Source organism: Rosa chinensis, chromosome 2, assembly GCF_002994745.2.
Source record: "Rosa chinensis cultivar Old Blush chromosome 2, RchiOBHm-V2, whole genome shotgun sequence".
In the NCBI taxonomy this organism is placed as follows: domain Eukaryota; kingdom Viridiplantae; phylum Streptophyta; class Magnoliopsida; order Rosales; family Rosaceae; genus Rosa; species Rosa chinensis.
The window spans coordinates 52,841,713-52,854,314 of record NC_037089.1 but is presented as its reverse complement, the minus strand read 5'-3'; the positions used below and the strand labels follow the sequence as shown (position 1 = coordinate 52,854,314).

The following is a 12,602-nucleotide window of genomic DNA, read 5'->3' as shown; positions in this document are numbered from 1 at the left end:
ACCGGTCTAGCCGACAACTTCGGCCTCTAGCCCAACTTCGATCAGAGGCAATTGTAGGCAGACAAAGATTAACATTAACTTCGGCCTCCACACCATCCTCACTTGCAGAAAATTCAAGCTGTTCTGATTCACTAGCTCCGCCACTCTGCTGCTGCCAACCATTGCACCTCGCCGATTAGCAAACAAAGAACTCGGAGCCTCCACCATCGAGAAATGGAGGCTCACGTTCTGCGTGTCCTGCGTGTCCTGCGAGGTGGATATCGACATCGTCGGAAAAGATGTTGTCTGAACATAAATTGAGTTTGGGTTCCATGGTGGCAGCTCGTCTATTGTGGCCTTGGCTTTCTTGATGAGCCAATTGACGGCCATGCTGGGCCAGTCGTATCCGAGTCGGTCTTGCACGTCATAGAATTGAATGGTGGTGTGGGCGGCGAGCCTGATGGGGTGGTCCCTGGGGCCTTTGGCGGTGCAGACCTTGTTGTGGCGGTCTTTCTAGCCGGTGGCCCTTAGAATGTGGCCTCGAGCCTCCACGATTTCGCTAGCGGTGGAGGAAGAAGCAATCCTTATCCCCAAACCCAATCAAGAAGAAGCGTAGGATGACGTCATTGCGCAGTGGTGGAGGTTGTTGTGGCTCTCCCCCATTTTTCTTCCTGCATATTCGATGGTGGGTTCTCCGAAAGCGGTGGTGCTGGCAAGGAGACAAGGAGAGAATAAAGAATCCAAAAAAGAAGAAGAAGAAGAAGAATAAAGAAAGAAAAGAAAAGGAAAAATAAAACTTTTGAGGCTAAATTGGTCCTTGTCTTCATTAAGTGACTCACGTGCATCGCAAGTACAAAATTTAATGGCTCCGTGATAGAAATTGGTCGTAGGTACGACGTTGATATGAAAAAATGAGTCCAGGTATTACATTGATAACTTTGTAAGTTCAGATATCATTCTGAAAGTCCCCTAAGTGTCCAGACACCGTTGGTGAATTTTTTCAAAAAAATTTTAGGGTAAATCGGTCTTTTTATCTTCATTAAGTGATTCATGTGCATCATACGTGCAAAATTTAACGGCTCCATGACGGAAACTATTCGTAGGTACGACGTTGATATGAAAAAATGAGTCCAGGTATCACATTGATAACTTTGTAAGTTCAAGTATCATTCTGAAAGTCCCCTAAGTTTCCAGACACCATTGGTGAATTTTTCCCAAAGATTTAATTATGAAATCTTAAATGCATGTAGACAAAGGAAACTTCAAGAAAGCATACCAATAGTGATTTCAATAGTAGCAAGATATCCACCCATATCCCCAAATTTTCAAAAGTTGTAAGTACCTGCATGGGACATAATAGAGATATAAGCTACTGAGCTACTGAGAGGAAAAATCAATAGAAACATGTACTTTACTTCCTCACCTCAGCAAGAAAACCATATCGATCAAGCATGCAAGTGCTGACAATATCCAACATGGTCACATTCCTTTTCAATATGATGCTAGTTAGTACAGCCTGTAGTTAAGACATAGATAAATAAATACAGTCTAGACATTGGAGCACAAATATAACAATGGTGTTCAGTTTTCCATGTACTGTAACAAAGCTTGCTCTTATCTCTTGCATGGGTGATGATTGTACCTGGAGCTTTAGGGTTGTAAATTTTTTTAACCCTCATAGGAATATCATCTTCTCTAGCCAGTCTCATGGACTGTGGATGCAAGACCTGCAAGAAGAATAGAAAATTATTCAGATCATGTTTTTGTTTCATGAAGAATAAATTTCTTAACAGAACTCCAAAAAAATTGGAGCTCGATGGAATGGAACATATAGATTACATCCTTCCACACCTGTAAGGAATTGGCAGCTAGATTACATTTTGTTACTTGAAACGAAACAAACTTAAGCATAAGAAATTTGAGGTATGATTATAGAGATACAACATTGCACTAATAAAATGATAAAACTACAGAAAAAGGAAAATGAAAGTAGGTGAACTGCAGTACTTATGACAGTTAACCAACATTGCTTTCTAACCTCCAATTTCATCATTGTAATCCTGAAAATAAAATATCCAAAGTGAATGCATGTAAGTTTGTTATCACAAGAGACCACAAATATTTTTCCTTTTACTTATAGGTGAATTGAATTCCAAGTTACATGTGTAAGTCTCAAATGGCAAACAACTTAACGTACACCTATCATATTCAATCCATAGTCAGAACATTGTAGTCATTCAAGTTTAAACATGCAGATGGCATATTTCTTTACCAGACACTAAGACCCTACACACTCATCCAGTTGTGCAACAACTCATTCATTAAATGGATGAAAGCCGAGCGATTAAGTTTATAAACAAACTTCTTCCTAGTTTAATCTAGTTTATAAACAAACTCGTTCATTCCACATCAACCTCTTCTCAATTCTAAGAAGCAAATCATTGATCATAGGTGGAAAATGAGAATAAGAGTATATAACCTACACAATTCATAATAAGGCTGAACTGATATAGAGATACATAATATGAAATGAGTTTTAAATAAAAGAAGAGCTTAACTACTTTGAGTTGTGAAGTGTTGCCATTCACTACTAGAAAAATTGAATCAGACGACGCCACTCAGACGACATACTAGAGTTTTCAGTCGTGTGATTGATTTTTATTTTTTTAGACGTTGTTTTTAGAAAATCTGTCGTCTGATATGGAATTATGAATCAATTCAGAAGACGTATAAGGACAGAACCGTTGTATGACCCTAAAAAAAAATTGAGCGCCAAGTTTGCCACCAAGTTATGTCGTGCCAAACCCATCTGAAGCCCTAAATTTTCCCCAACATGTGTCAGTCATACGACGATAAACAAAAAACCTGTCGTCTAATAAATATGTCCGACATAAAGGAGGGAAATTTCCCTCCTCCATCTTTCACCAGCTCCTCAAGGCGGGAAGTCCAATTAATAAGAGACGAGGCCTTTGATTGTATTCAGACGACGTTCTTACGTAAACCCATTGTGTGATTCCTTGTCCAAATTGATAGGGCCTCACAAATCCGGCTGAAACCCCAACACTTAGAGAAAAAAACATAACAAAAAAGAACTAAATAATAGCAAAACGCGCGTACCCCTCTTTTGACAGCTAGCCCTTGCTCTATGTTAATTGACTCACCTCACTGTCGACAGATCCAAAAACAAGACCTAGCTAGCTCTCGCCCAGTTACCTCACTCTCGACACACCTAATCCAAAACCGGAATCCTCTCTATCTCAACATACCCAAAGCCAAACGAAATTCCTCACTCTGTAGCCTAGACCTCACTCTCCCAAACCCTCATTCTTCTCTCTAACCAATCTCATCTCTCTGAGAATGAGATTGAGTCGATGAACTGAGATGATGCCAGTTCAGCCTCCCTAGATCTAGTCGATTCCCTTGGAACGAAGCACTGTTAGCCTCTCCGACTAGTTCTCGTCGCACCCAGGGGCAAGTGGAGACCAAATTGTTTCTTTTTCCCGTCGCACCCAGCTACAAGATCAAATTTCTGGTATGAAATCGTTTCTTTCTGTTGATTCTCTTCGATTCTGTAACTCGGTTTTGCTATTACATCTTGTTTTCACTTGGGTCCTCTCAAGTTACGATATATTGTTGTAATTATCATGCGGTTTTCTGGAATAGAGAAGGTAAATTCAACCCAAGACAGAAAGTCTGGTTTTCTGGAATACCCAGCCAATTGATGATAATAGAATAGAATAGATTCTTTCTGCTGTTTGATTGTGGGTCTATTGTGTGCTTGATTTTGGTTAGATATGATGGATCCTGCTGTTCTTGGTATGAATATTGGGTTATTTCGGCTATTCTGGTCGAATTTACAATGTGAATTGGTTTCTGATGTTGGGATACATTACTTTAACCATGAAGCTTAATTACTTTTGTGAATCTAGTAGCTTTCTGTAAGCATATAGTTCATATTTTCTGGAGGATTTGTGCAGATTTTCTATTCTGTTCTGCTCCGTAAAAATACTTCTCAATTCAAAATTTATAAAAGAAAATATAGGGATTGGTTAGTGATTATCATCTAGTCATGTATGACAATATTCTTGAGTTTATGTAGTGGAAACCATATTACTGAATCCTGATTCAAAATGCATAGTTTAATTAGGTAATTTACAATTAAATCAAAATGGAAGCTGAAAAGTGCAATCCTCTATCTCTGTGAAATTGGGTTTTTGGATTCAAAATGAACTCTTTGTTACAGAATGAACTTTTGAAAACCAGAATCAACATCTGCTTGCATTATTGTCAACTAAATTTTCAATGCATGCATAAATAAAAGAACAATGAATTTAAAACAGAAGTAAGACATCTAGTTATCCATTTGAGTATCGAGGATTGTTGATATATAGTTCTTGCATCTTGTCATTGTGGACAAAATGGACAGATTCTTTCAATTTTAAAATTACTTGCCTTGATCTAATATTCAGTTTCAGAATTTAGAGCACGTACTAGTGTTGTGGGTTTGCTCAACAATTAGTAATCGTAAGAATTGTATACTCATCAGGAATCGATGAGATGAACTCATGAGCATAAAATACCTTTACATGTACAGCCCATTCTATATCTTCGTAACCATATCTTATTGTTGACTTGATGTTAATGTGAAATATATTTCGTTCGAGACGTAAAAATTTTATTGTCAACTCAAGAAAGTTTTGCTCATGAGAGGGAAAGTAGCAATATATATTAGTGGTTAGTGAGACTTCCTGCTTAACTAACATATATATAAATGGTGACTATTGTAATAGCTCAAAATTTAGCCTTGACTTAATCAACCCCATTGTGAACTGTAATGTCAATGTTTAAAGCAAATTAGCAATTAAGTATACGAGTTCCACGCTTCCTGTCAAACATTGGAGTTTCTCTGATTCGCAAGTTTAATTTTTTTTTTTTTTTTAATTTCCTGTCAATTGTTTTTGGTCCTGTGAGTTTGGTGATGTTTTAGGTAGATAGCAATGCTATAATAAACTGCTAAAGTGCTACTGATCGATGTCACTTAGAGGTATTATCTATTATGGAAGATACTAAAATTTGGTGCATGGATGCACTCGGAGTATTATTATTTATTTGAGAATGTCTTTTTTTTTAATATAATGGTATCTCATTTGGATAGTAAAGATAAGAACAAGAAGCCGAAAACTTGATTGTTGTTAAAGTTAAATTCAAGCCTTTCTATTGAAGGTTGGAGATTAATTTTGCAACATAATAGAACTGTTTGGTCTAGATGAGTTGATATTTGTTGCTTTATTAATTTAGATTGAATGATACAGGGAATTTAGTAACATTGTTCAGAACACATGTGGTTAATCTTTAGGTGCCATTTTGATCTCTTATTTGAAATTCTAACCAAGATACTTGATTGTTGTTCTATTTGAAGGTTTTCTCAAATTCAGCAAGAGTTGGAGGCTTAGATGGAGTATTGATACCTTGGGCAAGAAGATTAAACACGGTAACTTTACTTACTTTATGATGTTCTATTTTCATTTGGTTGGTTAATGATTGAACAATGAGAAGTTGATGAGGATACATCAACCCTATATTTTCATTGCACTTACCGGTAGAAAATGCTAATTAAATCTTGATATTGGTTCAATTTTATAGTGATTTGCATCAGTTTTGCATACTGCTCTTACTAAGTAATGATTTTATTATAAGTAAACTCGAGAAGTTTAGAGATTTTTTTTTATCTATGAGTGTTGTTACTTTCTTCCAGTCCACTAACCAAGGTTTATTTAAATGCTAAGATCCTGTAAGCATCCGTTTTGCCATTGGTTATGTACTAAAGTACCTCTTTTGTTACATGAACGACAGGAAACTTGTGGAGATTGCAAGGGTAAGAGAGAAAGGGAGCTCAAAAAGCTGCTGGAAAATTTTAATAGCAAACGAAGGTTAGTCAATTCAACCCTACAATTGATTCTTTGAACTTGGTTAATTTAATGGGGTTGATAAGTTGCTTTGTTGAATGCTTAAACTTTGTGGCAAGATATAATATGGGTTGTTGATGAGAATTTTATCTATATATATATGCTTAACCTTTGGATTTTGAATGTTGTGTATTTGTATGTGTTGTGGAACAGCGGAATGATATGCTATTTGTTGTCTTCTTTATTTAGATGGAAGATAGGTCTTGGATGCATGCAGATAAAAGATCTTTAGCTTATGAGTTAGGGGTGGGAAGTTTCTTGAAGTTTGCTTTAGAAAATGTGAAAAATCCTAACAATGTTGCTTGTCCATGTTCAAAATGTGGCAATATGGATTTCTTTCCTATCTCTGTTATCAAGACTCATTTGTATTATAATGGGGTTGATGAAACTTATAAGGTATGGAAGTGGCATGGGGAGAAAGAAGATACGTCTTCGGGTAGTAGTGAAGATTCAGCCTCAGGTTCAATTGAATCTGAATCTGTGGGTGGGAATGTTGGGGTAGATTGTACAATGGATGGGTCTGATGAGGAGGATGAGTTTTCATCATAGTGCAATGATTTTAAGGAGTTTGTGGAGGATGCAAATAAGCCATTATACCCTGGCTGTGTACGATTCACAAAGTTGAGTGTGTTGGTGAAGTTGTATAATTTAAAAGCTAAACATGGAATGAGCGATGCAGCTTATTCTGATTGGTTGATTGCTTTTGGTGAGCATCTTCCCGAAGGTAATGAAATTCCTACATCTGTTTACGAGGCCAAGAAGACTTTGGGGGCACTAGGGATGGATTATAGGAAGATACATGCATGTCCTAATGACTGCATTTTGTACAGAAAACAGTACACAGATAATGTCAATTGTCCTACATGTGGCGTCTCTAGGTGGAAAGTGGGAAAAAATTCCAAGGAGAGAGAGGGTGTACCCGCTAAGGTACTCTGGTATTTTCCACCGATTCCTAGGTTTAAGAGAATGTTTCAATCTACAAAAACATCTAGTAGTTTGACTTGGCATGCCACTGATAGACTAAAAGATGGGTTAATGCGTCACCCGGCTAATGCGTTGACCTGGAAATCAGTTGATGAGAAGTGGCCCGAGTTTGGTTTAGAGTCAAGAAACCTTAGGCTTGCGCTATCATCAGATGGCTTTAATCCTCATAGTTCCCTAAGCAGCAAATACAGTTGTTGGCCAGTCATTCTTGTCAACTATAATCTTCCTCCTTGGCTTTGTATGAAAAGAAAATACATGATGTTAACATTGTTGATTTCTGGGCCTAAACAACCTGGAAATGACATCGATGTCTATTTAGAACCATTAATCGAAGATTTGAAAGTTCTTTGGGAGGGAGTAAAGGGAGTTTATGATGCCTGCAGCAACGAGTATTTTACTCTTAAGGCTGCACTTTTTTGGACAATCAATGACTTCCCAGCCTATGGTAACTTGTCTGGGAGCATTGTTAAAGGGTATAATGCATGCCCAATATGTCTTGAAAAGACATTACCAAAGAGGTTGGTCCATGGAGGGAAGATGGCTTATATGAGGCTTAGAAGGTGGAAAGCAAGAAACCATCCTTACCGAAAGCAACGGGCTGCTTTTGATAACCACCAAGAACTTGAGGCTGCTCCTGTTCCATTGAGTGGAGAAGAAGTTCTGAAAAGGATGGAAGAAGAAGTGTTAAGTTGGCCATTTGGGAAGAAACATCCTTCTCCTCCGTACAAAGGGGATGAGGATGAAAATAGACCTTGTTGGAAGAAGAAGTCCATCTTTTTTGAACTTGAATACTGGAAATTTCTTCCGGTTCGCCACTGCCTAGATGTGATGCATATTGAAAAAAATGTTTGTGATAGTCTTTTAGGCACATTGTTAAATATTCCAGGAAAAACAAAAGATGGCATCAAGGCCCGTTTAGATCTGGTTGAGATGGGAATTAGAACTGAACTTGCACCTAATCTTGATGGTCCGAAAAAAAATCGCTTGCCATTAGCGAGTTGGAATCTGACCTTAGATGAGAAGAAATTAGTTTGTGGTTGTTTTTGTTGTATGAAGGTCCCTCATAACTACTGTTCGAACATTCACAATCTGGTTTCAATGGATGATCTAAGGCTTAGTGGGATGAAGTCTCATGATTGTCATGTGTTAATGCAACAACTCCTTCCCGTTGCATTAAGGGCTGTATTAAACAAACCGGTTAGAGTTGCTGTTATCAGGTTATGTCTTTTCTTTACTGAGATTTGCAGCAAATCATTTGAGGTATCTAAGCTGCCCAAAATTCAAAGTGATATTGTTGAGACATTGTGCTTGCTTGAGAAGTATTTTCCTCCTTCATTCTTCGACATAATGGTACATTTGACGGTTCACCTAGTGAGAGAAGTTGAATTATGTGGACCAGTTTTCTATCGGTGGATGTATCCGTTTGAAAGATACATGAAGGTTTGTAAGGGTTATGTTCGCAATAGAAATCGTCCTGAGGGTTGTATAGCAGAGAATTACATTGCAGAAGAAGCTGTGGAGTTTTTAGCCGAAAGCTTATTGTCCGACCAAACTATTGGAATTCTAAAACAGTGTTCTAAGGAATGCAAGCCTACTTCTGGTGCTAAAGTGTCCTCTCTCTATGGTAGTGAGTTCAACCAAGCACATCTTTGTGTTCTACAAAACACCGAAGAGTTCAGAGCCTACTTTATGTAAGTCCAATTTTTTGTTTATCTTTTCTCTTCTCTATATTTAATATTAATCTCTTCATAAGATATATTTAACCCTGCAACTTTTTTTGGCTTTTTGTCTGCAGCGAGCATATGGAATATTTGAAGGCAGCTTTTCCGAGGTTCAAAAAGAATAAGAAGTGGCTTAAAGACAAACAAAACAATTCATTTGCAAATTGGGTGAAGATAAGGGTAAGGCATGGGATGTATGAAGTTCTTTATCATCTTTTAGCTGCTTTCAATTAGTTAAATGATGCTTGTTTATGTAGGCCTGACTTAGTAATAATTTATCTTTACAGGTGGGGCAACAATTAGATGATCCTGAAAGCAACATATCTGAAACAGTTCGGTGGATTGCGGAAGGACCAAGCCATGAAGTAGCAAGATTCAACAGTTACAAAATCGACGGAGTTCAGTTTTACACAAAGTCACTTGACAATGTTCGAGTGTGTCAGAATAGTGGTGTCTACCTAGAGGCTGAAGCTATGGTTGTTGCTAGTGCTAAGGACAGAAAACCTGTAGATGATGATATGAGCTTCTATGGGGTGATAGATGAAATTTGGGAGCTGGATTATGCTAAGTTTAGGCTGCCCCTCTTTAACTGTGATTGGGTTGAGAGTTCAAAGGGTGTCAAGGTCGACGACCTTGGTTTCACGTTAGTGAATTTGAAAAGGATAGGCCATCTAAATGACATATTTGCTTTGGCTACATCTGTCTATCAAATTTTTTATGTCCAAGATCCGGTGGATCCTAGGTGGTAAGTTGTTCTAAGAGTCCCACAAAGGGATTACAATGACTTGGCTCATGATGATGAGCTTGGAGACACTATAATTGATCATCAGCCCTTCACTGATAGAATGCCATCTATTGAGAGTGGAGAGGGAGAAATAGGTTACATTAGAGCTGAAAGTGAGACCATTTTGGTTAATGAATAATAGAACTGTTCATTGTAATGTTACTTGAAGAATGATTAAGTTTGTTAATGCATGTAATGAATTTCATATTACTGTGCCTTATATGGTTGTTTGTACATGTTTATGTTGAAGTTGGAATCTGACCTGGGTTATTTAGCTGATTTGATTTTTCTTCATTGTACTTATATTCATGACTAATCGGTATTCATTTGAATGTATTTGGATGATGATTGATTTGTTTTTATTTAAATGCTTAGTAGGTAAGCGTCCGTTTTGCCTAACTTTTGTACTAAAGTACCTATTTTGTTATATTTTGGCAGGAAACTTGTGGTGATTTAAGGGTAAGAGAGAACGAGAGCTTAACAAGCTACTGGAAAATTTTAATTGCAAAATAAGGTTTGTCAATTAAACTCTACAATTGATTCTATAAACTTGCTTAATTTAATGGGGTGATAAGATACCAAGTTGAATGCTTAAACTTTGTGGCAGCATATAAAATGGATTCTATGTTGAAATGAAATTACCATTTTATATATATATGTTGTGCAGAGTATAAGTACTATAGTTTCAACTTACTGGTTTTTTGCTTGGTATAGATAATGGTGCATTCAAAGGCTGTGTCATCACCAACAAAGAAGACTTCAAAATCACATAAAGTAAGGAAGTCGAAGTCTTCAAAGACCAAGGATAGGGAATCTGTTTCACAAAGAGATTCTGCTGCTAGTGTGAGTAAAAGAAAGAAGCGCGGGAAGAAGAAGAAGACGCAGAAGGAGGATGAGGGATGTACTGGAGGGTTGAAGCTGCTCAAGCGTCACCGCGTTACAATGTCAAGGATGACAACAGGCAGGATTCTAAAGAAAAAACTTATTGTCCAATTTGATAAGAATGGGGATCCAATAGGGAATAATGCAGATGCACTACAATCCTACATCGGCGTTTTGGCAAGAACCAATATCCCAATTTCAATAGCATCTTGGCCTAATGTATCGAAGACAAAAAAAAACAATCTATGGGAGAACATTTTGGTAAGTGTTGATTAATTATTAGTGAGTTTTTAATGTTAGAGCATACTCTAATATTATTTATGCTACTGCAGCTTTCTTTGTTAATTCACATTCATGTTAGAGACATGTCCTAATATTATTTATGCAACTGAAGTTTCTTTTTATTAATTCACAAACATGTTAGAAGCATGTTCTTATATTTTTGCTGCCATCAATGCTTGTTTTTATGCAGACATCATTTGTATTGGGACTTGAATGCAAGAAGATGGTTTTAAAATCTGCTGGAACGAAATGGAGAGAATTTAAGTCAAGACTGACAACATTGTATGTGTTGCCGTATTTAGATGCTCCTGAATCTTTACAATTTCCCCCAGATGACTATAGGTTTATAACGGTTGATGACTGGAATGTTTTTGTAAAGGAAAGGACAAGCGAGTCATTTTTGGTACGTTTCTTGATCAAATGTTTAACTACATTTCAGAAAGACATAAGAATAAGATGTGTGCTTATTTATGTAAATGAAATGCAGAAAAAGCATGAGGAACAAAAGGCAAGGAGCCGTAAAAATGTGTATGGTCACCATATGTCGCGTAAGGGATACGCGGGATTGAGAGAAGAGCTGGTTAGTACAAATGTCAGATATTTTTAGCTGTAAGGCTACATCATATATCATTTTAATGTAAATCTGATGGAGCTTTTTTGAGATATAGTCTAAAATCGAGCCGGAGAAGGAAATCGATAGAGCAACGCTTTGGGTCAAAGCACGCCAAACCAAACAAGGAACTTTTAAACATGATGTGATTAAAGAAACTGCTGAAAAAATTGTATGTATCTCGTTTCATTTTGCTATTCTAGTTTGATGTCATTATTGCATTTCTGATATTTAACCTGAAACCTATATTGCATATGGTAGGAGACACTGAAACGCAAGGAACGTGACGGTGAGCTGACCGTAAATGGAAGTAACGATGTGCTGACATTAGCTTTGGGGACTCCGGAGCACACGGGAAGAGTTAGAGGCATAGGGGGTTATGTGTGTAACCCAAATGGATACTTCAACCTTCCAAAACGCAGAAAGGAGAGCGTTAATGAGTCAATGAGACAAAGTGTGAGGAAGATACTTGAAGAAGAGAAACAGAAATTGGAGGATGAGTTGAGGGAGAAGATATATGCTGAAGAGAGGGAAGAGATAGCAGCTGAGGAGAGGGAAAATATAGCGGCCGAGGAGAGGGAAAAGAGAGGGGCTGAAGAGAGGGAAAAGATAGCAGCTGAAGAGAGGGAAAAGATAATGGCAACTGAAAGGGCAATCTTACTTTCTAGGATTGAACAATTGGAAGCAAGAGTTGATGTAAGGAGCCATGAGGCAGTTACCACTGTTGGCAAAGGAAAAGTTGTGGGCAATGACCACACATCTGGCCAAGCAAGTTGTTCACATGCAAAAGATTCATGTCTTAAGGCTGCTAACAAACAAGACAATGTTGTAGAAGATGGCGCAGTGAAAAATGTTTTGGATGCAATGGAGAAAGAGTTGCTGCAAAATCAGAGGAAGAAGACTTCCAAGGTCAAGGAGTCAAACATTGATTTTGAAGCAGCAATTGAAGAAGTTACCCATGAAGATAATGTCGGGAAGAATCAGTTGCATATTGATAGGGTGATAAATGATAAAGAGGAAATAGAATCGGTGGATTTGACCTTGCTTGATCAAAGAACAAAGGTATATTTAGCTGCATAATTATTTACATATTGTTCTAGTTGCATCTGTGTGTGATTTAATTCTGGAATTCAATAATTTCTAGGCTGGGTTTTTATTATAGTTGATATGTTGAATTGGGTAGCTGCCCAAAACCTGTTGATTGACCACTCATGCTAAAAACAGATTGTTCTTATATTGTTGAACGAGTTTCTGCATATATGTGTGCTCATCTTATTATGTGTATTATTATTTACTCAATTGTTGGTATATATAGGTAAATCCTACTGAGAAGAAATGCAAGTTAGCATTGGGTTCACCTGACCATATTGTTGCTCTTGCTACGGTTATCACAA

General features: G+C 37.4%; 1 long non-coding RNA gene across 1 annotated transcript; it reads left to right on the top strand.

The window, feature by feature from the left end:
- The first annotated feature begins 5,399 nt into the window (after positions 1-5,399).
- On the top strand, positions 5,400-6,416 carry LOC121051655. Its single transcript, XR_005806389.1, has 3 exons — positions 5,400-5,470; positions 5,833-5,909; positions 6,135-6,416. It is a non-coding gene; the product is annotated as an uncharacterized LOC121051655 (long non-coding RNA).
- Positions 6,417-12,602: the final 6,186 nt, after the last annotated feature.